Source organism: Chiloscyllium plagiosum, unplaced genomic scaffold (assembly GCF_037043375.1).
Source record: "Chiloscyllium plagiosum isolate Xiang-an unplaced genomic scaffold, Cpla_swu_hap1 HiC_scaffold_24, whole genome shotgun sequence".
Taxonomy (NCBI): domain Eukaryota; kingdom Metazoa; phylum Chordata; class Chondrichthyes; order Orectolobiformes; family Hemiscylliidae; genus Chiloscyllium; species Chiloscyllium plagiosum.
The window spans coordinates 51,034,902-51,056,694 of record NW_028270162.1 but is presented as its reverse complement, the minus strand read 5'-3'; the positions used below and the strand labels follow the sequence as shown (position 1 = coordinate 51,056,694).

Here is a 21,793-nt window from a genome sequence, read left to right as displayed (position 1 = left end):
GTGACCTGGCTGCTTATGGATGTGCAAAACATATCTTTTTCACATTGATGATTTTAAATGAAATCTACCTGTGCATTTGAAGTATCATTTGCCTATTAATTCATGTGTAATTTACATTGACTTTGCTTTGTGTTGAAGCAAAGGCTACAAAAAGTGGAATTGTATTGGTATGTCTTCCTTCAGAGTCATTCAATACATTTAGTTATTTTAGTTTACGTTCTGCAGGGACCATATCATATTCAACAACAGTACCATCACTAACCTTTACTATCAATGACCTTGAAGACAGGAAGGGGTGGTGGTTACCATGAACTTAACTGGAGTAGCTGTATAAAAATGCTAGACATTCTAGGGCATGTAATGCACCGTGTCACCCTTCAAAGTCTTTCCATCCACAAAGCACAAGTCAGGAATGTGATGGAATATTCTCAAGTTGATTGGATGAGTGCACCTCCAGCAAAATTGAAGAAGCTTGAAAAAATCCAAGCAACCAACTTTATTGGCACCCCATTCACCACCTTAAACATTAGTTCTCTCCACTACCGCACATAGCGCAGCAATGCATGCTATCTATAAATTACACCGAAGCAGATTGTTAAAAACTACTTCAGCAGTATCCCTAAGTTCCAGCCATCTATCACCTGGAAGCCCCAGGACAGGAAGCTTGTAGGAAAATATACTAGTTCCTTTCCAAGTTTCACGCCATATTGATTTGGCATTTATATTATTAGTCCTTCATCCTGGCTGGGTCAAAATTCTGAAACTAGGTGCAAGTGAGTACTGCAGATGCGGGAGAATAGAATCAAGAGGGTGGTGCTGGAAAAGCACAGCAGGTCAGGCAGCATCCGAGGAGCAGGAAAATCCATGCTTTGGGCAAAAGCCCTTCATCAGGGATGAGGCTGGGAACCTAGGGGTGGAGAGATAAATAGGAGGGGTGTGGGGCTGGAGGGAAGGTAGCTGAGAGTGCAATAGGTGGATGGAGGTGGGGATAAAGGTGATAGGTCGGAGGGAAGGGTGGAGCGGGTAGGTGGGAAGGGAGATTGGCAGGTGGGACAGGTCATGAGGACGGTGCTGAGCTGGAAAGTTGGAACTGGGATAAGGTGGGGGGGAGGGGAAATGAGGAAACTGGTGAAATCCACATTGATGCCCTGGGGTTGGAGGGTCCCAAGGCGGAAGATGAGGCTTTCTTCCTCCAGGTGTCAGGTGGTGAGGGAGTGGTGATGGAGGAGGCCCAGGACCTGCATGTCCTCGGCAGAGTGGAAGGGGGATTTGAAGTGTTCGGCCACAGGGCAGTAGGGTTGATTGGTGTGGGCGTCCCAGAGATATTGTCTGAAGCGCAATGTGAGTAGGCGTCCTGTCTTCCCAATGTAGAGGAGCCCGCATGAGGAGTAACGGATACTGTTATTGACATGTGGAAGGGCAGGTGAAACTTTGATGGATATGGAAGGCTCCTTTGGGGCCGTGGACGGAGGTAAGGGGGGAGGTGTGGGCACAGGTTTTTCAATTCCTGCGGTGAGAGGGAAGGTGCCGGGAGGGGAGGGTGGGTTGTTAGGGGGCGTGGACATGACGCGGTAGTCTTTAGAAAGCGGATAGGAGTGGGGAGGGAAATATATCTCTGGTAGTGGGGTCCGTTTGTAGGTGTGGAAATGGTGGAGGATGATACGATGTATACGGAGGTTGGTAGGGTGAAAGCTGAGGACCGGGATGGGGGGGTTCTGTCTTTGTTACTGTTGGAGGGGTGGGGTTCGAGGGCGGAGGTGTGGGATGTAGATGAGTTGCACTGGAGGGCATCATCAACCATGTGGGAGGGGAATTTGCGGTCTTTAAAGAAGGAAGCCATCTCAGCACAATGGGAGCACCTACACATAGACTACTGAAGCTGAAGAAGGCACTTGGCCAGTGTTTTTCAATTAGATTTCCAACAGTGTGGAAACAGGCCCTTCGGCCCAACATGTCCACACCGACCCTCCGAAGAGTAACCTACCCAGACTCATTACCCTCTGACTAATGCACCTAACACTATGGGCAATTTAGCCTGGCCAATTCACCTAACCTACACATCTTTGGACTGTGGGAGGAAACTGGAGTACCCGGAGGAAACCCACACAGGCATGGGGAGAATGTGCAAACTCCACACAGACAGTCGCCCGAGGCTGGAATCGAACCTGGGTCCCTGGCGCGTGAGGCTGCAGTGCTAACCATTGAGCCACCATGCCGCCCTTAACAGAAATTAGGAATGGGCGATAAATACTGGTTTTGCCAATGACATTTACACTCCATAAACTAATATTTTTAAAAAACTGGGTTCAGAGTCTAAAATCACCGTAGAAAATTCCATCCTTGAAGATGTAAAAAGAGAAAAATAGCCTGAAATATTTAAAAGGTTAACCATGCTATTTAAACCATTACATTAAACCTTTACCTGCAAGGTACACTGACCAGAATGCTTCTCTCTGCAATGCAGAGGCAATGCCTAAGTGCATCTGGAATTTAGTTGTAGCCCCAAGAGTGCATCTCAACTCTAATCACATCAGTCAGTTATTTTGTTCAGTAGACCAATTTTCTCATGGCATAAGGTACACTTTATTCAGGACAGAAGATGATTTAGCAACTGCTTTTACCCATACACCATGCCAGGCAGAGTGCAATGGTTACAAAAACAAAGAACAGAGACTCGGTATGCTGTGAGATTTCCAGAGATAATCCCTGTCGGATGCAGGCAGGTGATGGTGGCATTGTGGGGGGGGGGGGGGGGACAGATAAATTTCTGCATTGGCCATGGGGAACGGGAACTGGGATTATTTCTGGGTCCCAAAACTGCACATGGATCAACAGTCACACATTGGAATTTGACCACATCACTCTCTGACTTGCCCCAGAGAGTTCCTGTCCAATTATAGGGAACGGATTGGTTTGTGAAGCTGGATGGCCTGTCTGTTCCAGGTGAACAACCAGCAGCAATGACTGGTAAGTAAACTGACATGGTGCCTAGTGTGAAGGTGCTCTTTAAGTAATGCTTTAGAGTTCAATTAAACAGCTGACAAAGCAGACAGTCTACCAAAATGGGAATTCGAGGAAGTTAAGATGACTGTGAGGGAGTCACTCCACAGGGCAGCATTTGGCGGTCACTCTGCAATCCACCCCAGGCCAATGGCCTGGAGCGCTGGCATGCCTGCTGCTGGTTGCCCACCTCAAGCAGATGAATGGCACTAAACCATCAGGAAACTGTAGGCTAATGGGAAAATTCCAGTCAGTTTCCATTACCTACCTTTAAAATGTTTCTTAATGAATCTAATTTGCTGCTCGTTTGATGAGTGGGGCTAGCCCTAGTGGTCCTAAACTGATCTCAGTCAAAATGACCATCGCAGGAATGACTGCACCCGGCAATAGCTATTTTTGAATCCTAAAATTGGGCCCTCAGAGTGAAGTGAGGTACAGAGACATCACAGCGCCACAAAAAAGGGAGTGAGGATCTGCTGCCATTGTCAACCTTCTACAGGGTCGAAATTTATAACATTTTCCAGGCCAAGTGCTACAGATGTATTGCTTTCACCTTCCCAGGCCGAATGGGTGAGGAACAGTAGTCACCTGAGGAGGAAAGGGAGCATGAAGTGCAGGCACAGCATAAATATGATTTGCACTGCCTGCCCAGTAAGGGTGGTTTATGAAATCTGGTGAACAGTTACAGTATGCAGCAACAGAAGGAGACAGAAGATGCTCCTTTGATACTGAATAGTTCCAGGATTAAAGGCTGTTAAAACAAACAGCATACAACCTTGGACTCTGTGCAGCAGCAGCTGGTTCTCTAGTTGCCAGCCCGAAAGCAGAAATGCACTGAGTGAGGGAGTTATCGTCACCGGCAGGCTGTGAACCCAGTTCTCTTACTGGGGTTACAGCACAAACTACTACAGCGCACATTTCCAATTACTTTGGTGCAGTTTTGGTGTGACCATCACATCACAAAGATATGACTGTTACATCACAAAGATATGACCTGTTCCAGATCTGCTGCAGGCAGGGTACAGTCAACATTTCATGGTTTTCGGAAACCTTTCTTGGATGTTGCTGTCAGAGTATTATCGACATTTTGAAGAACACCCTTCATGCAGGGCTCTTTCTAACTGTCCCCTGAAGAGTATCTCAGAGTCCTTTGTACTTGTATTTACTTAAAATCAAACAGATCACATGAAGACATGTGCAATGTTGAGGCTGCTGCTTTACCTGCCTTGACGCAGATGTTTCCAAGTGTGCCTCCCTCCATCTGTGAAACATGTGCTGCCTCAGCCTGGTGCTTCTTTCTTCGGCCATCTGTCCTTTCCTTTTCCTAATGCAGAATGCCATAAGAAACAGAGCAAAGAAAAGTTACAGAGACAAATAAGGGATGCAAAAACTAAATAATAAGAAAGGATAAATGCAAAAAAGAAACTGAAGGGGTAATTTTACAGGTCCAAATGGAGGTTGGGGGCAGGGTATGGAGAAGACTGTGAAATCCCCAAGTGACCTTCTTGCCTGTCCCAAGTGCAACTGTACATGGAGGGCAAGGAGTCTGCCCATGCAGTTGAGACTCAAAAGAGGCCAATTATTGGTCACTCAAAGGCCTGTTCCCACAAGGAAGAAGTTTAGGGATAGAGGCATAGAGATGTACAGCACGGAAACAAACCCTTCAGTCCAAACCAGATGCCAACCTCATATCATAAATTAACTTAGTCCCATATCTCTCTATACCCTTCCTATTCATATACCCATTTAAATGTTGTAATTGTAACAGCTCCACCACTTCCTCTGGCAGCTCATTTCATACACGCATCACCCTTTGTGTGGAAAAAGTTGCCCCTTAAGTCCCTTTTAAATATTTTCCCTCTCACCCTAAACCTATGCCCTCCAGTTCTTGATTCCCCCACCCCAGGGAAAAGATCTTGCCTCTTTATCTTATCCACGCCCCTCATGATTTTACAAACCTCCATAAGGTCACCCCTCAGCCTCCGATGCTACAGGGATGACAACCCCAGCCTATTCAGCCTCTCCCTACAGCACAAACCACCAACCCTGACGACATCCTTGTAAATCTTTTCAACTCCAGTTGATCATCCTGTTCAGGCCTCAGGTGGGAGCCCTCTTTGAATTAGAATTAGAATCCCTACAGTGTGGAAACAGGTCATTAGCCCAACAAGTCCACACTGACCCTCTGAAGAGTAACCCACCCAGACCCATTCCCCTACCCTACATTTACCCCTGACTAATAATCTACACTATGGGCAATTTAGCATGACCAATTCACATAACCTGCACATCTTTGGATTGTGGGAGGAAACCGGAGCACCTGGAGGAAACCCATGCTGACACTGGGAGAATGTGCAAACTCCACACCGACAGTCGCCCGAGGCGGGAATCAAACCTGGGTTCCTGGCGCTGTGAGGCAGCAGTGCTCACCACTAAGCCACCATGCCACCCATTTGGGATCAGACATTCCCCCCCACCACCATCACCTCAACCTCCCCCCCCCCCACCACCCCCCAGCTCCCAAAAACCTCAAACTGCAGCCTCCCTTCTTAGGTTTACTCCTTTCTTCCTCAATAACCCCACTCAGCTCACTCGCCCAGTACCTACCTGGTCTGTCGTGATGATTGCTGGGACTGCCGGTGTTCCCAGCATTGGGCACTGCTCCAGGTTGTGCTTTTGTGACTACAGAGCTACTAGCCAATCAGATAGCTGGCTGTTTTCTGAGACGGGATGTCCTCAGGCCAAAAGCCCAACTCCAGCCAGCCTTCTGCAGGTGACCAGATGGGAACCCTGCCCCCCACCCATCACATCTGAAAAAATCCACCCAAAGAATAGAAGAACAGCTGTGGAGGAATTGAGTGAGGAACAGGTGAAGGGAAAGGAAATGGGTGAAATGGAAGTAGAGGGAAGAAACACGAGCAGGAATAAACAGAGAGAGGAAAGAAATGAAGAATATGAACAACTTGGAGTAGATTTGCCAATAATAGCAAACTGAGGGAGATTATAATTTAGATAGGGAACAACCAAAAGGTGCTGAAATAGCACTGATACAACTCACTACAGCTCCAGCAAGAAGTTCATCTCCAGCCAGTGAGCTTACTTCATTGATCTCAGCAGTGCTGCTCAACAGTGAAGGGGGAGAGATGCAGAAACTGTGGGGGCGAGGTTGGGAAAGAGGGAAATTATTTTGGTTGAGAAAACAGAGTGTCTTGGTGAGATGGAATGGGATAATGTTGGTAGGGGCACTCAGAGATAGTGCTTGAGGACCTGGCTGACAAGAGGCACAAAGTAAAAGTGACATTGCATTGGGGTGACAGGAGAGGTAGAAAAAGCACAAATGCGCCAGGGTGGAGGGAGGAGGAAGCCAGACTGGGCATCCTATATAGCAGAGAGAACGGATTCTGCTCTGGGAAACTGGCAAAGATCAGAGTGAGGTCGGGAGGAGAAGAGAATGTGGATAGAGAGAAATGCCCTATAACAGGAGGAGTATCTCTTAAAATGAGAAAATCAATTTCTAGCATAGTAGGCCCAGAATGCAAAACTCCTATGCTGAAATCCATTTCTAGTATTGTTGAGAATTTACTATATGTGGAACAGACAGTTGCAAAGTGGCATCACTCAATTCTGCATAGCAATAGGTGAGGGACTAATACGATACTCAGGACAGTTTAAGCGTCACTGAAGAGATACAAAGATTGCTGGCAGTTGGGAAAGAGACTGAAGCAGACCCCACTAGGGATGTAAGGAATGCTGCCATTAGCAGTATTGCTGACCTACACAAATTGGGTTTAGAGAGCTCAGTAAATCTGAGGGATCTATCTTGATTATATTTGTGTTTGATGCAAACTGGGGTGTTTGATCAGAGTCTGTCACACATATTTGCCACATGTTAGTTCTGGGTGTTAAAATATAAGTTGCACATGTATTGTAGACAATATGTACTAACATTGTGTAGAAAACCTTATTTTTGTTTGTTTAATCTTGTTGCTTTATTCCCTTTATTTATTCTCCCCTCGATCTCACACTTTGTCTACTTTAAAAAAAAAGAGTTCCCAGTATTCAGCAACATAAATTTGGCATTTTGGTCCAGGGTCCTAATGCACCCTAACGTCTAATTCATTATGGCCTATGCCATGGGAGACTGAAGGTCAAAGAGAGTCATAGATGATTTATCTATGACTGTCTCTGACCTTTCAGTATCTCACATACTATAATCCTTTCTTGTTTGTTCAGATTAATATCTTCATTCTATCCAGATTCAAACTGAATGTTTTTTTAAAGAAGTTTAATTCCTATCCTTTTTCAGCTAGTTGTTATTTTAAAAATAATCTAGATTATTCTTTATGATTGTTCTGCCTTCCAAACATCATTTTAAGAAATCTGCTTAGTGAAGGCACATTAATGATCAACACACACAGCACACAATCTATTGATATCTCTCCAACTGAACAAAGCATGTCACTGTGATGAGGTGTGTTTGCTGTATTAGTCATCACTGCATCTAGAATAGACCTCCTTTAAGAATTTTTAAAGTTTAAAAAATTATAATATCCTTTACCATGCTTAACATTAAGGCTGTGTATTGACAGCAGCTGACTGTTACTATAGGAACATAAAGTTACTGGATTATCTCATCCCTACTCTAATAAAATAGTTTGCTGCGCTGCATTTGGATAGCAGGCTCATAGATGGTTATGTAACAGTTAGGCAACATTAAAATTTCAAAGTTAATTGAAAATAAACAGTAAATTGAAATGCATTATGGCAATTTTGATATATTTTTCTCATAATATTCATAGAAATGTGTCCTTCTCAATTAGTTGCAAATTTAAAAACTAATCACAATATTAAGTGGCTTTTAAGCGAACATCTCTGAAAATGGACAAAATTCTATTTGAATTGAAGTAGAAGACAGGGACACCGTGATAAATAGAGCTGCAGTCTGCCGCATCTACTTAAATCTGAAGGCGAGTCCCTGATGGTGTGGCATTCTCAGCTAACTATGTTAATCGACCTTTACTGCTGATCTTGACCTGGTTGGTAATTGGAATACAACATTTGACATCCTTGCTAGGCTTCACATCAACAGGTGGTGGAGACAGGGCATTTAATGGGAATGGTTCTCATAAGTAAATCCCTGGACACCTTGAATCATCATTTCAAACATACCAACTCGTAGAGTCTCTACTGCGCTGTATTTGCCTTGAAAACAACAACATCTCCATGCCAAAGGAATTTGTTAGTTTCAGGTGTCCCGAGGGTGACAACAATGTTACAGAAATCAAGTTCTTTCTTTTCACATGTACATTGTAACAAGCATCATTGCAGCATTATGTCACTGACCATCCCCTGTGTATAAACAAAATTCCTTGCAAGAAAGTGTACCACAACAGAAGCAACCCTTCAAGCACATGTAGGAAAGCACTTCAAGATGTCCCATATCAACATTATAACAAAATCTGACATTGAGCCACATAAAGAATGATAAGAACAGAAGATTAAAAGCCTAGTCAGATAGATAGGTTTTAAGGTGCATCTTAAAGCGAGGCAGAGAGATGGAGAGGATCAAGGGGAGAATTCCAGAGTCGAAGACAAGACCACCAGTAGTGTGGTGATGGTCTTCAAGGAAGCACAACATGCAAGAATTAGAGGAACACAGAAATTTTGAGGATTGTAGAACTGCAAGTAGCTATAGTAACATCAGGATGAGAATGTTAAAGTTGAGGTGCTGCCAACCAATGTAGGCCAGGATTCAAATAAATATCTAGCTCTAAAAACACCATGGGAGCCACTAGAAATATTTTGGTTTAATGCTTCCTCAAAAGAGCCGCACAGTGGTTAATGCAGTATCCCTGAATGCTGCATTGGAGTGCTTGCGCAGGCTTGGATTTTACAGGAAAATACTTGAGGGTAGGGTCACTGTATGTCTGGTACTGTCATATTCAGTTGGGTCATTCTATAACTCTCAACAATTTAAAGGAATGACTTCCATACTTGTCTCTACCTCTCTATCCTCGTGATCAAGGATTTATCTGCTTTAAATGTAAAGGTTAGAAACAATGATTTTGGCAAGAATTGGCATCTTTAAACACATCTCTTCTAAGCTAGCGGAGAGAGATTGCCCAAAATGTTCCTCATCGATGCATTAACCCTTTCAATCCAGCTTTTCCCACAACAATTAGTTACAGTTGGAAATATCGTACATGGTTATGAATTTCTGAAACACTTCTAAATAAGGATTTGTTTTACTCCAACAGGCATTTTAAATAAAATGCTGAAATGAAAGCCTACCCCATCTGACCCCACAAGGTCACTCTTATGAGAACAGTATGCAGATTATGACTATTTACTGCTTCTAGCTCCAATACCATGAATAACGTTGATCTCTTCAGAACTACAGCTGATTGAAATTATGTGGGCAGCTGTAGTCTGCACATTTTAAGATTTTTGACAGCGACCTGGTTTTGTTTGTAACTTATGATTCAGAAGAAACTATGAAGAGGAAAGAACAATGACACACATACCCACATGTTTGAGAGTGAGCACAATGGAATAAAAGTACCAATATATGCTGATGCTTCTAATTTTAACTACTGAAAGGGAAACAAAATGTCACATAATGCAGAACATTGTAAAAGGAGGTAATTGCAAATTCTGCCAGCTAACCCTGGTTATTGTAGTTTTTAACCTAAACCTGACTGTTAGAGACAGCCTACACACAGCAATGTGTTTAAAACTCCTCCTTAAATGATTTCCTGACACCCAGTGGCTTCATTAAGAGGGGTGCTGTTCATCCCTCATTTGCAATGCCACAGTTCTGATACAAAATGGCTGCTCCTAAGCTGTAGGTTGAAACACCTGATTATGACTGTTCAGTTGCATCATCATAATTTCCAAGACAACAAACTAGTCTAGGTGTTACCTCAATTTCAGAGGTCAACATTTGTTTTCTCCGATTGTGCTTGCTACTTTGATCGCGCCAACTTTCTTTCATAGTTGAAAGGGGCCAGAGTTTTAAAAAAAATCACAGATCATCATAGTTTTCACAGTGAGAAGTAACACAGGAAGTCAAGAACTAGCTGTAAAAGCAGGACAGGATTTATTATTGAGATTCCATGAAATGATAGAGAGTGTCTCTGCTGTAAAATGGGTCCCAATGCTGACAGAAACCCTCTGTCAATATTCCTGTGATGCAGACTGTTACTGCAGACAGTACCATAACCATCACTTGTCCAACCATAAGATGCAGAGCATCTAGCTCAGAAGACAAGGAACTATGATGGGACACCTGGCACTGCAAGTGAAGTTGACAATCTAAACACCCATCGGTGTCAACACCCATTGGCCTTACTTGGCTCATCTTCACCCCACTGTACATACATTATGTTTAAATTATATTACCCTTGTAACACCTGTCCCATTCCAATCCTCTCCTCTCATTATGCACATGAAGAATCTTGACTAACCAAAATACAAATACAGTTTCAATGGTGAATGCACCCTTGAACATATTACATGCTTTTGTAATCCTGCTGATTGAGAGAAAACCTCTTCTTTCTCAAAAGGGGTTTGTTTGAAAGGTTCACACCCATCTCAGTGAAGATAGCTCTTACCTTGAAACTCCAAGTGAGGTCAGAAATGTGGATAAAGATATAGCGTGGCACTGCTCTGCAACAGGGAGGGGTGGGGTTTTTTTTGAAAAATTTCTTTTTAAAAATAATCCTCTGCAGCCGACTTATTAAAATAAAACAATGCTATGTGAATCCAGTCATCACATGCTTTGAAGGTGGTCGAATCAGCAGAACTGCTCCCATCAATAAGCAATCACTGTGATCCTGTTACTAAAAGAGATTTCAAAATAAGTTAAGCATCCGCTTGACCGAGATAAGCAGCATCTTCACCCACCTATGCCTCAGGAGTGCTACTGAAGTGTCGAGCAGTTTCTGTACTGTATATAGCACCTAATCCTGCATCACAGCCCTCGTCAGCACTGTAATTACATTACACACAGACTGCTTCTTTTAGCTGTCTCGAGGCCTCGCTATCGGATTGCACATCAGCAGCAGTACATAGTCACAACATCGTTCTGCTTATCCTTCAGCTGGAAAACCTCATCAAAAGGGAGATGCATTCCTGTGCCAGCAGCAGTAGCCAGACATGACTCAGGATATTAACCCTACCTTTAATGAGCTAGAACCAACTATTGCACAGGCTGTTCCGGGCTGCAGGGTTTAATGCATTCCTCTCACCTCTTCCTGGCATCAGGGAGTCACCAGAAAGCGTGTTCCCAGCAGAGGGGATTAACTCTTTTATCTGGCTGCCTATCCATAGCTAGTAAGCACCAACCTCAGTTCCCAGAAAAAGGGATCAACCCTTTCGTGTACTTTGCTGAACAGAGAGTGATCCCAGCAGAAATAATTAACTCTTTATGTTAAGAACAGAAAAGAACTGGCAATACCTAGCAGTCTCACAGCATCCGTGGAGAGAAACAAACTAATGACCGTTGGTCAGAACTGATGAAAAGTAGAAATCTAAGAGTATAAGCCACTGGAAAGGGGAAGGACCAAAGGAACAGAAAAATTTGGTGGTGTATACAGTGAAGAAACAAAGAGGTGTGAATTGCTATGTAAAAAAAACATCTGAATTCAACATGAAAGGATAAAGAAAGAAGACAAAATTGATCCAGCAAAAACACAAGGAAAGAAACAAAGGGGACAAAAAAAGCCAGACATAACCAGATGAAGGGAGGAATTATGATTTACAGTTCTTGAGCTCAGTGCTTAGTCCTGAAGCTATGAGTGCTAATGGAAAGATTCAGGAGTTGTTTGAGTTTGTGATGAGCTTCACTAGAACACTGAAATAAATGTCAGCATGGGAGGTGGGCGGAGAACTGCAATGACAAGCAATCGGAAGCTCAGGGTCATACTTGTAGACACAGGGGAGGTGCTCTGCAAGTGGTCACCTAATTTGTATTTGGTCTACCCATTGCTGAGGAAACTACATTGTGAGATCAAATACAGAATACTAAATTGAACAAGTCCAAGTAAATAGCTGTTTCACTTAGAAGGAGTATTTGGGCCTCAGATAGTAAGAAGAGAGGCAATTATTGCACGTCCCACACCAGTTACATTTTCTACTAATTCTTCGGCCATCTGAGCAAAATTGCATTAACTCAATTTATCCAGATCGTATTTCACTTTTAACAAGGGGGCACATTTTCTTACACCTCACAACTAAAAGTCAATTCCAAGCACTTGAATTAAAGTGCTTCCCATATCTCTTTTCAGTTTCAGCTTGTCATGCAAGTCACCCCATTGGATCTGAGAAAAGGATGAGTGTTTTAGGTCATCAAAATTGCCCATAGTGTTAGGTGCATTAGTCAGAGGGAATGGATCTGGGTGGGTTACTCTCCGGAGGGTCGGTGTGGACTTTTTGGGCTGAAAGGCCTGGTTCCACGCTTTAGGGAATCTAATCTAATCTAATCATGACCGTTGGTCAACATCAAAAGATATTGAACCAACAGTTATGCATTGACTTTTCATAAGGAAATCACACTATTGAGAATTTAACAGAGAATTGTTTTTGGATTATTATCTAGGAAACACTTTTTTAATCTCGCCAGTTGTAGCTTAACATATTCAATATCCCACAGGTTTCCTGACTGCACCTTCACCTTAGACTCATACACAATATAACAGGATCATTAGCATTTTGTTCAGCACCACTAAAGCAAGTAGCCCAGTTTTTATATAGAATGAACGATACAGAAACAGACCATTCAACTGACAAGTCCATGCTGAGTTAATGCTCCAAAGAAATTTTCCATTTTATCAAATATTTCAATCTTTTCTTCCTCTTCTACTTGTACATCTTACACTTAAATTAATCTATGCCATTCACTTCAACCACACTGTGTGACAGTAAGTTCCATTTTCGAACAACTTTCTAAGTAAAAAAGTTTATTCTGAATTCCTTATTGAATTAATTAGTAACTGTCTTATATCTATGGTCTCTAGTTTTGGACAGCCTCACAAGTGAAAACTATTTTCCTACATCTATCTTCTCGAGCCTCTTTATAATATTAAAGACATCCATCGGGTGACTGTTCAATCATGTTTCCAGAAAAATGGAGCTATTTGGTTTTTCCTGATAACTTTATCCTTTTATGTCCTCATAAATCTTTTACCACTTCCTTCACTGCTTCTATCTGTTTTATAACATGAAGTTTGGAACAGTACACAGTACAGCAAGCATGGTCTAACAAGGTTTTATATTAGTTTAACATAACTGCTGCTTTTGATTCCACTAGAATGATGAAATCTGTCTTGAGAGTCAATTTTAACAATATGCAATGAGAGCCTTAACTCTACCTCAGAAAAATGCTCATGATTCAGCGCATTGTGATCTCCTAATGCCAAGGATTCCAGTCTGGAGAATTACCCATGGAGACTACATCAAAAAGTGGCAACAACTAAAGGATTGATTAGATTTCCTACAGTGTGGAAACAGGCCCTTCAACTCAACAAGTCCACACCAACCCTCCGAAGAGTAACCCACCCAGACCCACTTCCTCTGCCCAATGCACTTAACACTATGGGCAATTCAGCAAGGACAATCCACTGACCTACACATCTTTTGGAATTTGGGAGAAAATTAGAGCACCCAGAGGAAACTCCACACAGACAGTAGACCAAGGCTGTAGTCGAACCCGGGTCTCTGGCGCTGTGAGGCTGCAGTGCTAACCACTGAGCCACCGTGCTGCCCGATTGAGACAGCTTTAAAATTATAATATCTTGTGCTTTGGAGGTTGAATCAACTCCAAGAAGTTGCTCCTTGTTAGTTTCAAATAAGGAAAAAGCATGATGTAGAACGTAAATTATATTCAAATACTATGGTCACACATATGTGAATCTGGCCTTGAGACAACAACAGATTTTGGAGAGACCCACAGGGAAATGGACCAAATGTATCCAGGCTATGCAGTAACACATAAGCTTTTAGGGACAAGGAGTTAACTGTGTAGGCAACTTTGCACTAATTTATGGGAATAAAGATAACCTGGGTTTCTTGCATCCTCTCAAGTAACTTGTGCATCAGTTGCATTGTTGAGTAATAAATAAAGGATTGTGCATATACTGTATATGAAATCAGAGAGCAGAGAGGCTTGGGGCTCATGCAAACCAGTGAATACCTCTCAACGTGAGTTTAGAATATGCACAAGTGAAGCAGAAAGGTGAATCGATGTAAACACCAATAACATTTCATTTTGAAGCTATATCTAACGTAGCCACAGAGCTACAAAATAACCAATGTTACAGTAGGAATTTTTTAACATAAATTTATCAGCATTGGTGAATGTCTGCAATTAATTCCTCGTGTCAATTTTAAATAAAGATCATGGGCACATTCTAGAGGTGGTCATGTTGGATAAAAATGTATACAGTTTGAAGCAAAATGAGGGGTATGGAAAATCCCAAAGCATTAAATTCCCCTAGGACTTTTGGACCCAATACAAAATAGCCTTGTACCAATTAGTGTTTTTCTTATATTTAACAACACTACAATTTTTTTCCCTCAATATTTCTCACTCCCTCCCAACACTCCTTCTCCATCACGAAATCCTTTCAGTTACAGCATGAATTCATCATAGGACTAAACCACAAGCTGTAAAACTCCTCCCCAATATAACACTTCCTTTCTCTATGCAATCTAAAATCTTGTAAAATCTAAGTGTGTCTTTCTTAATTATTATTCTGTGATTTACCAAATCAGAGGCAAGGAATCCTGCTGGGAATAATTCACCTCCTGACTGCCCAAAGCCTCTCTGCCATCTACAGGGCACAATTCAGGAGTGTGATGTGTGCTGGAACATTTCCCACTTACCTGGATGAGTATAGCTCCAAGAACATTCAAGAAGTTTGACACCATCCAGGACAAAGCATCACACCCATTCTTCCATCACTGTCACTCAGTAGCAGCACCTACAAGACGCACAACAGAAATTTCCAAGCCTCCTTACATAGCACCTTCCAACCTGAAAACCCATCTATCTGGAAGGACAAGGGCAGCAGATACATGGGAACACCACTACCACAAGTCCCATCTGAGCCACCCACTATCCTGGCTTGGAAACATATTGCCACTCCTTCAATCTCAAACTCCCTCTCTAACAGGACTGTGCATCTACTTGCAGCAATGGACTGCGGCAGTTCAAGAAAGTAACTTACAACCATCTTAAGGACGAGGGATGGGAAATAAATGTTGGCCTAGCCTGTTGATGCCCATGTCCCATGAATGAGTTAAAAAAATCTTCAGCTCCCTCCAATGGTTGATATTCTCCAACAGTAAGGGTGTTGTCTGTTTAACCAGACTGCTCTATTATAATACATAACATTAAGCACTAAAGTTCAATAATGACCTGGTTGCAAACACAAGCTGCAGGATGCAAATATATCCCATAAATTTTAAAAAGTTGAAACGTATCAACTGATAAATTTAAGCATTTAATATAACAGTGTTAATTCCCTAAGTGGAGTTACTAGAACTCTACCTACCAATGTAGAAACAGAATGGAGGCCTCAGCAGGCATGAGTCAGCATGATTTTATAAATAGGTTGTCCTTCATAATTCTTTGAGGAGCTAACTAAATCAATGAATAAAGGGCATCCAGTGAATGTAATTTCTCTTAGATATTCAGACACATTCAGCAAACTGCTACGTGCAGTGGCTTCGCAATTCAAAGCAGAAGTTAATGATAAATGGAAAATCTGTCTGAGGAAACAACAGGATCACAGCGATATCTCAGGGTCTCTAACTGGTCACATTGTTCACTAACAATATATAGCAGGATACTTCCAATAATGTTACTGCAGACAATTTATAGCTCATAAACAAACAAATTTGTGTCGGTATTTATGTTCTACACAAGCCTCCTCACATCCCATTTCATATTAGCATGCAGGGCTCAAAATAATTTTTTCGAAGTCTGCTCTTGAGGTTTTTTGAGGGCAGTTTTAAAAAAAATTTTGGGGGCTTTTTTGTTTGGCTTTTCAGCACTTTACTCAATCTCACTAACTCCTTCATTAGGCGCAGCTAATTAAAGACAATACCTTTTATATTTGTATGATACATGGGGGATTTGAATTCATACAGAAACTGAATTAGAAGAATTCATTAGGAGCAGAAGTCAGCAATTTAGCCTTTCAGGTCTGCTCAACCAGTCAATAAGATCATGGCTAATTTGGTTATCTATCAAATATCTATCCAGCTCTAAGTCTAAAGACTCAACCTCACTTTCTGGGGAAGAGAATTCCAACTCTGTACCATGCTTTCAGAGAAAAAGAAACTCCCCATCTCTGTCTTAGAAGGGAGAACTTCTCATTCTTAAACTATGTCCTCTAGTATAAGTCTCAGCCACAACAGGAAACAACCTCTCTATATTACCTATCCAGTCCCCTCAAGACCTTACACCTTTCAATAAGATCACATCTCATTCTTCTAAATTTCAACAAATATTGGCCCAATCTGTTCAATCTCTCCTACGCTATGTTCTTGATCGTTAGAATGACTGGAGTGAACTTACCTGAACTGCTCTAAAGCAATTTTATCATTTTCAAATAAGGAAACCAGAACTGTAGATTGTACTCGAGGTGTAGTCTCACCAACATCTTGTGCAGATAAAGTAGTACTTCCTTATTTTTACATTTCGTTTCCCCCACAACAAACGACACATCCCATTTGTCTACCTACTCACTTGATGTACATTCATACTAACTTTGAGTGATTCGTGTATCAGTTCATCCAAATCCCCTCTGTACTCCTTTCTGCATATCAATAGTACATTACTTTCCTATTATTCCTTTCAAAGTGAAGAAATCCACATTTACACTTCAAACTTGAAAATTTCCGTCCATCCACCTAACCACAGTAACCTTCAGGGAACTAGATGGGGACAGCCCAAGACCATTTGAACAATATGCAATTACGTGGCATTTTGTGTGGTGTGAATCATAGAAGCCTAGAAATTATAGTCAGCTGTGACATTATATCAAAGCTTCATCCCTTTATTTGCTATTACAGCAAGGATTAATAGAGAATTAAATAGTAGAAAGAAGGACTTCAAAGGGGCATATTTGATGATTGTCTGAGAATATGGCTAGTAGTGTTTTCTTGCCATTATCAATCAGTAAGTTATATTAAAAATTGCTCTGTCCACTACGAATAAGTTCAGCAACAATAACATATATTACATTGCATACTCCATAGTTTATTCCATAACAATACAAATATAACATACCTTATGTGTAGTTATTTGTGTATACTGTATAAACAAATTGTGCAGTGTGTACAATATAACATTTTGTAAGATGATGAACAGATTATTTCACATTTATTTCTCATCAAATTATTTGTTGATATTTTAATGTAGTTGCATGAGGTATTAAGCTACATAGAGATGATCTTCTGGCAATAGAGTTAAGTCATTTGAAATAGGCTCTGTCAGCCTACATGACGTCATCAGACAGGCTGGCAAACATCAGACAGGCATAATAATTAAATGCTGGAAATGGTTATATGAATCCATGTGGAGGCAGCTCAGAGGTTACGTGAGAAAGCTTTAAACACTGTAACTACAACTTCATATAACAACAGGGGAACTTGTACTCCATTAAACATTTGTAGGGTGAGTACCGAGGGGTGGATGGTAGGGATGTTATCAGAGATGGGTGGAACTGCACTGGAGAAGCAGCTGGTGAGAAAGGAGAAATTAAACATTTAACAAGGACTAGGAGTAAATCATAGTCCCTTAGGTCTGCTCTGTCACTATGGCTGACCTTTGACTTGAATGCCAACTAATTCCTATCTCTCATATTCCTTCGAATTCAAAAACCTACCAATCCCAAAACTGGGGATACTCAATGACCTAGCACTGATAGTCCTCTGTGTAGAGAATTCCAAAGATTCACAATCCTCAGAGTGGAGAAGTTTCTCATCATCTCAGTACTGAGTGGGCAAACATTTATCTTGAGACTTGTTGTGAAATTCTCTGTTCCTTGCTACTTCCCTCTATCATCATCCAAGTCACTATACAGCTCTATGTCTATTACTTCTCAAAGGTGGAACCCAACTCATTTCTTGTTTAAAGTTCAAACAACAGCCCTAGTTATTAGATTCTCCAGGAAGATGGTTCCGGCTTGGTTCAAGAGGAATAAAATCATCAAGTGCTGAAGAAACTTAGCAGGTCTGGCAGCATCTCTGAGGAGAGAAATAGAGTGAATGTTTCAAGTCCAGTATGACTTTTCTTCAGAATTCTTCAGTTCAAGAGGAGCCTATTCTGATGGAACAGTTGCTCTTTTTCACATTGAACCTATGCCAATTTGCACCAGTCTAGCCATCCTGCATGTTTTGATATCAATTTGGACTCTTGCTCCTCAAAACATCTCAGTAGAACCTTAGTTTTTGTTATATTTATGTTGATGGTTCTGAAATGGACCATAATAACTCGATCTTTTCCATAATTCCATGTTATCTTCCAGCTGCAAAAGATATCTGTAACCCTGGTGTTGAGCAAGCAACAAAGCTTTGGATATTCCCAATCCTGGTAGAATAGAATAGTGTTTAGGGTGTAGGTTTGCTCGCTGAGCTGTAGGTTTGATATCCAGACGTTTCATTCCTGGCTAGGTAACATCATCAGTGGCGATCTCCAAGTGAAGCGAAGCTGTTGTCTCCTGCTTTCTATTTATATCTTTCTCCTGGATGGGGTTCCTGGGGTTTGTGGTGATGTCATTTCCTGTTCGTTTTCTGAGAGGTTGATAGATGGCATCTAGATCTATGTGTTTGTTTATGGCGTTGTGGTTGGAGTGCCAGGCCTCTAGGAATTCTCTGGCATGTCTTTGCTTAGCCTGTCCCAGGATAGATGTGTTGTCCCAGTCGGAGGTCACCACTGATGATGTTACCTAGCCAGGTAATAAAACGTCTGGATATCAAACCTACAGCTCAGCGAGCAAACCTACACCCTAAACCTCAACCTGAGCTACAAACCTTCACAAACCTTGCAAGAATAGAATAGTAGCTTTCACACTAATTATAATAGTTTTTACTACGAACACATTTTCTTTTACCCACACATTTCAATGGCCTTCTGAACCATGGTCAAATAGTTCACCTTTCCTGCAGTCTCTCTCCTCATTCTTAAAGGCAATAAGTGCCTTGTAACTGTGGAATTAGGTCGAAGGGAGGTGACAGTCTCCTGGACCAAAATGCTCAAATAACCCTGTTCCTCCATGATATACATGTCACAATTCACTGGGATAGCACTCTGTGAATCATGCCCTGCTATTCCTCAAGTCATCACAAAAGTTCAAGATCTTAATAAAGTACAAAAACTACCCAATTTATATGTTTTTGGAGCCCAGGTTGACAGAAAGAATGGACCAAGTTTCGGTACTTAACCAGTATTCCTATTTATAACAAACAAATAGATTCTAGATTATAGATAAATAACCACGAACTGTTTAAATATAACTCTACTAGCAAAACTCTAACACCACGCCAACAGATACCAAAAATGTATGGAAGGAAAAGCTGAGAAGACAGTTCAATGGTCCCCATCCACAGGATTCAGTGAAATAATCCTTTTGGCTTGTCAGGACATGCTGTTCCTTGATCTCTCTTCTCCTGGTATTTCACTTGCTTCCAGAAGACACATTGCAACTGATTCGCAAATTGTAAAGACTCTGAATTATGGATTTAAAGTCAGAACTTACAATGACTGTAACTTCTTCAAGCTTCTGGCATTTTTTTTACTGCAAGGAAAGGACAGTGTCACCCTTTCTGATCGTCCTTAGACATCTGACTACATTGTTCAAACCCACAAGGTATTCAACCACCTGGGAGTGAATCACATAGTTGTTATATTTATGTTGATGGTTCTGAAATGGATCCGACTGGATCCTTTCCTTCATTTCATATTCAATCAGCTACTTGTTGCCGGCCAAATCTCACTTTGTACACACATCCTTGGTGCGTATTCATCTGTAAATAAAATTTTCTCACTGGTTGAACAAACACCAGTGTGCACAGCATTTATAAAAGTGAATAGAAGAACTAGACTTGGATTGACAGCAACAGTGATTTTATGCTCAGTTCAGTGTGATGGCTGCTTACAGAGGTTTTTAGAAAACCTGATGAGCGGATGGTTAAGCAAAGTTGCAAAAAAAACCATAAGAATTAGAATTCCTAGAATTCGAATTACTGCAGTATGGAAACAGGTCCTTCGGCCAACAAGTCCACACCGGCCCTCCGAAGAGTATCCCACCCGGTCCCATTCCCTATTATTCTACATTTCCCCTGACTAATGCACCTAACCTACACTTCCCTGAACACTATGGGCAATTTGGCTTGGCCAGTTTACCTAACTTGCACATCTTTGGACTGTGGGAGGAAACCGGAGCACCTGGAGGAAACCCATTCAGACACGGGGAGAATGTGCAAACTCGACACAGACAGTCACCTAAGGCTGGAATCAAACCTGGGTTTCTGGTGCTATGAGGCAGCAGTGCTAACCACTGAGCCACCGTGCCGCCCCCGTAGCAGCAATGTAGAAGCAGTGACTAACAACATACCCTTGAATCTGTAAATTGGTTAAGCTCTAACGTATAATGGTTTTGCCCCAGATCTGAATATATGTACCAGAGGAAAATGGTGAAATGAATTATCAAAGCACTGCATTTGTACTGATGCATAGGATGCAGAATTTTGAATATCAGTTATTCTACATTTCCTCTTATCTGCAACTTGGGGCGGCACAATGGCTCAGTGGTTAGCACTGTTGCCTCACAGCACCAGGAACCCGGGTTCAATTCCCGCCTCGGGTGACTGTCTGTGTGGAGTTTACACATTCTCTCTATGTCTATATGGGTTTCCTCTGGGTGCTCCAGTCTCCTCCCACAATCCAAAGATGTGCAGGTTAGGTGGTTTGGTCATGCTAAATTGCACATAGTTTTAGGTGCAGTAGTCAGGGGTAAATATAGGGTGGGGGAATAGGTCTGGGTGGTTTACTTTTCGGAGGGTTGGTGTGGACATGTTGGGCCGAAGGGCCTGTCTCCATACTGTTGATAATCTAATCTAAAATCTCAAATTGTTATTCCATTACATATGATAATATGCACTTCCCTCTATTAGCTCAGTATTTTCCTTATTGCACATTAATTCCCTCTCCATCAAGTTGCATCTACTTGCTCAGTTTTACAAAATGAGAAAACTAAAACATTATAAAGTCATCATGATTGAAGAATATAAAGAATAAGAAAAAAATGGTAGTCACTTACAGCAGTGAATCAACGTCATGAGTTAAATTAGCTTGTTCTTTATGCTGTCTTTGAATTAGTGTAATCAGTCAGTTCCTGATAAGGCACAACTAGCTTCCATTAGCGTCTTAGCCTTTCTAACATCTTTGTAATGAATCACTTATTCCTGTTTTCAATAGTGACTCAAGATTTTCTAGGATGCTGAGTCAAGTCAGATAGAATTTAATTGCCCCTATCAGATACTTTTGACAATCAGACATAAGGCTGAATCATTCAGTATCTTACTTTATCATTAACTTTATCAGAATTACATTTCTGACACCAATTCAAGGCATATACTAGGAGCAAAGGGATGGAGCTCTTGTGCTGCAGTGGTAGTGCCCCTACCTCTGAACCAGGAGTCCCAGGTTTAAATTCACCTGCTTCAGACATGTGTTATAACATCTCTGAACTGGTTGATTAGAAAAATACAAACAACAAAGGGA

At 41.6% G+C, this 21,793-nt stretch overlaps 1 long non-coding RNA gene across 1 annotated transcript in view; it reads right to left on the bottom strand.

Annotated features, from left to right (window-relative positions):
* The window catches only part of LOC122562799 (uncharacterized), a 34,228-nt gene extending 23,374 nt beyond the window's left edge, over positions 1-10,854 (bottom strand). Inside the window, exons 1-2 of the long non-coding RNA XR_015761312.1 lie at positions 10,614-10,854; positions 4,222-4,324 (exon numbers count right to left, since the gene is read on the bottom strand). This is a non-coding gene — a long non-coding RNA (uncharacterized LOC122562799). The remainder of the gene's footprint in view (positions 1-4,221; positions 4,325-10,613) is intronic.
* Positions 10,855-21,793: the final 10,939 nt, after the last annotated feature.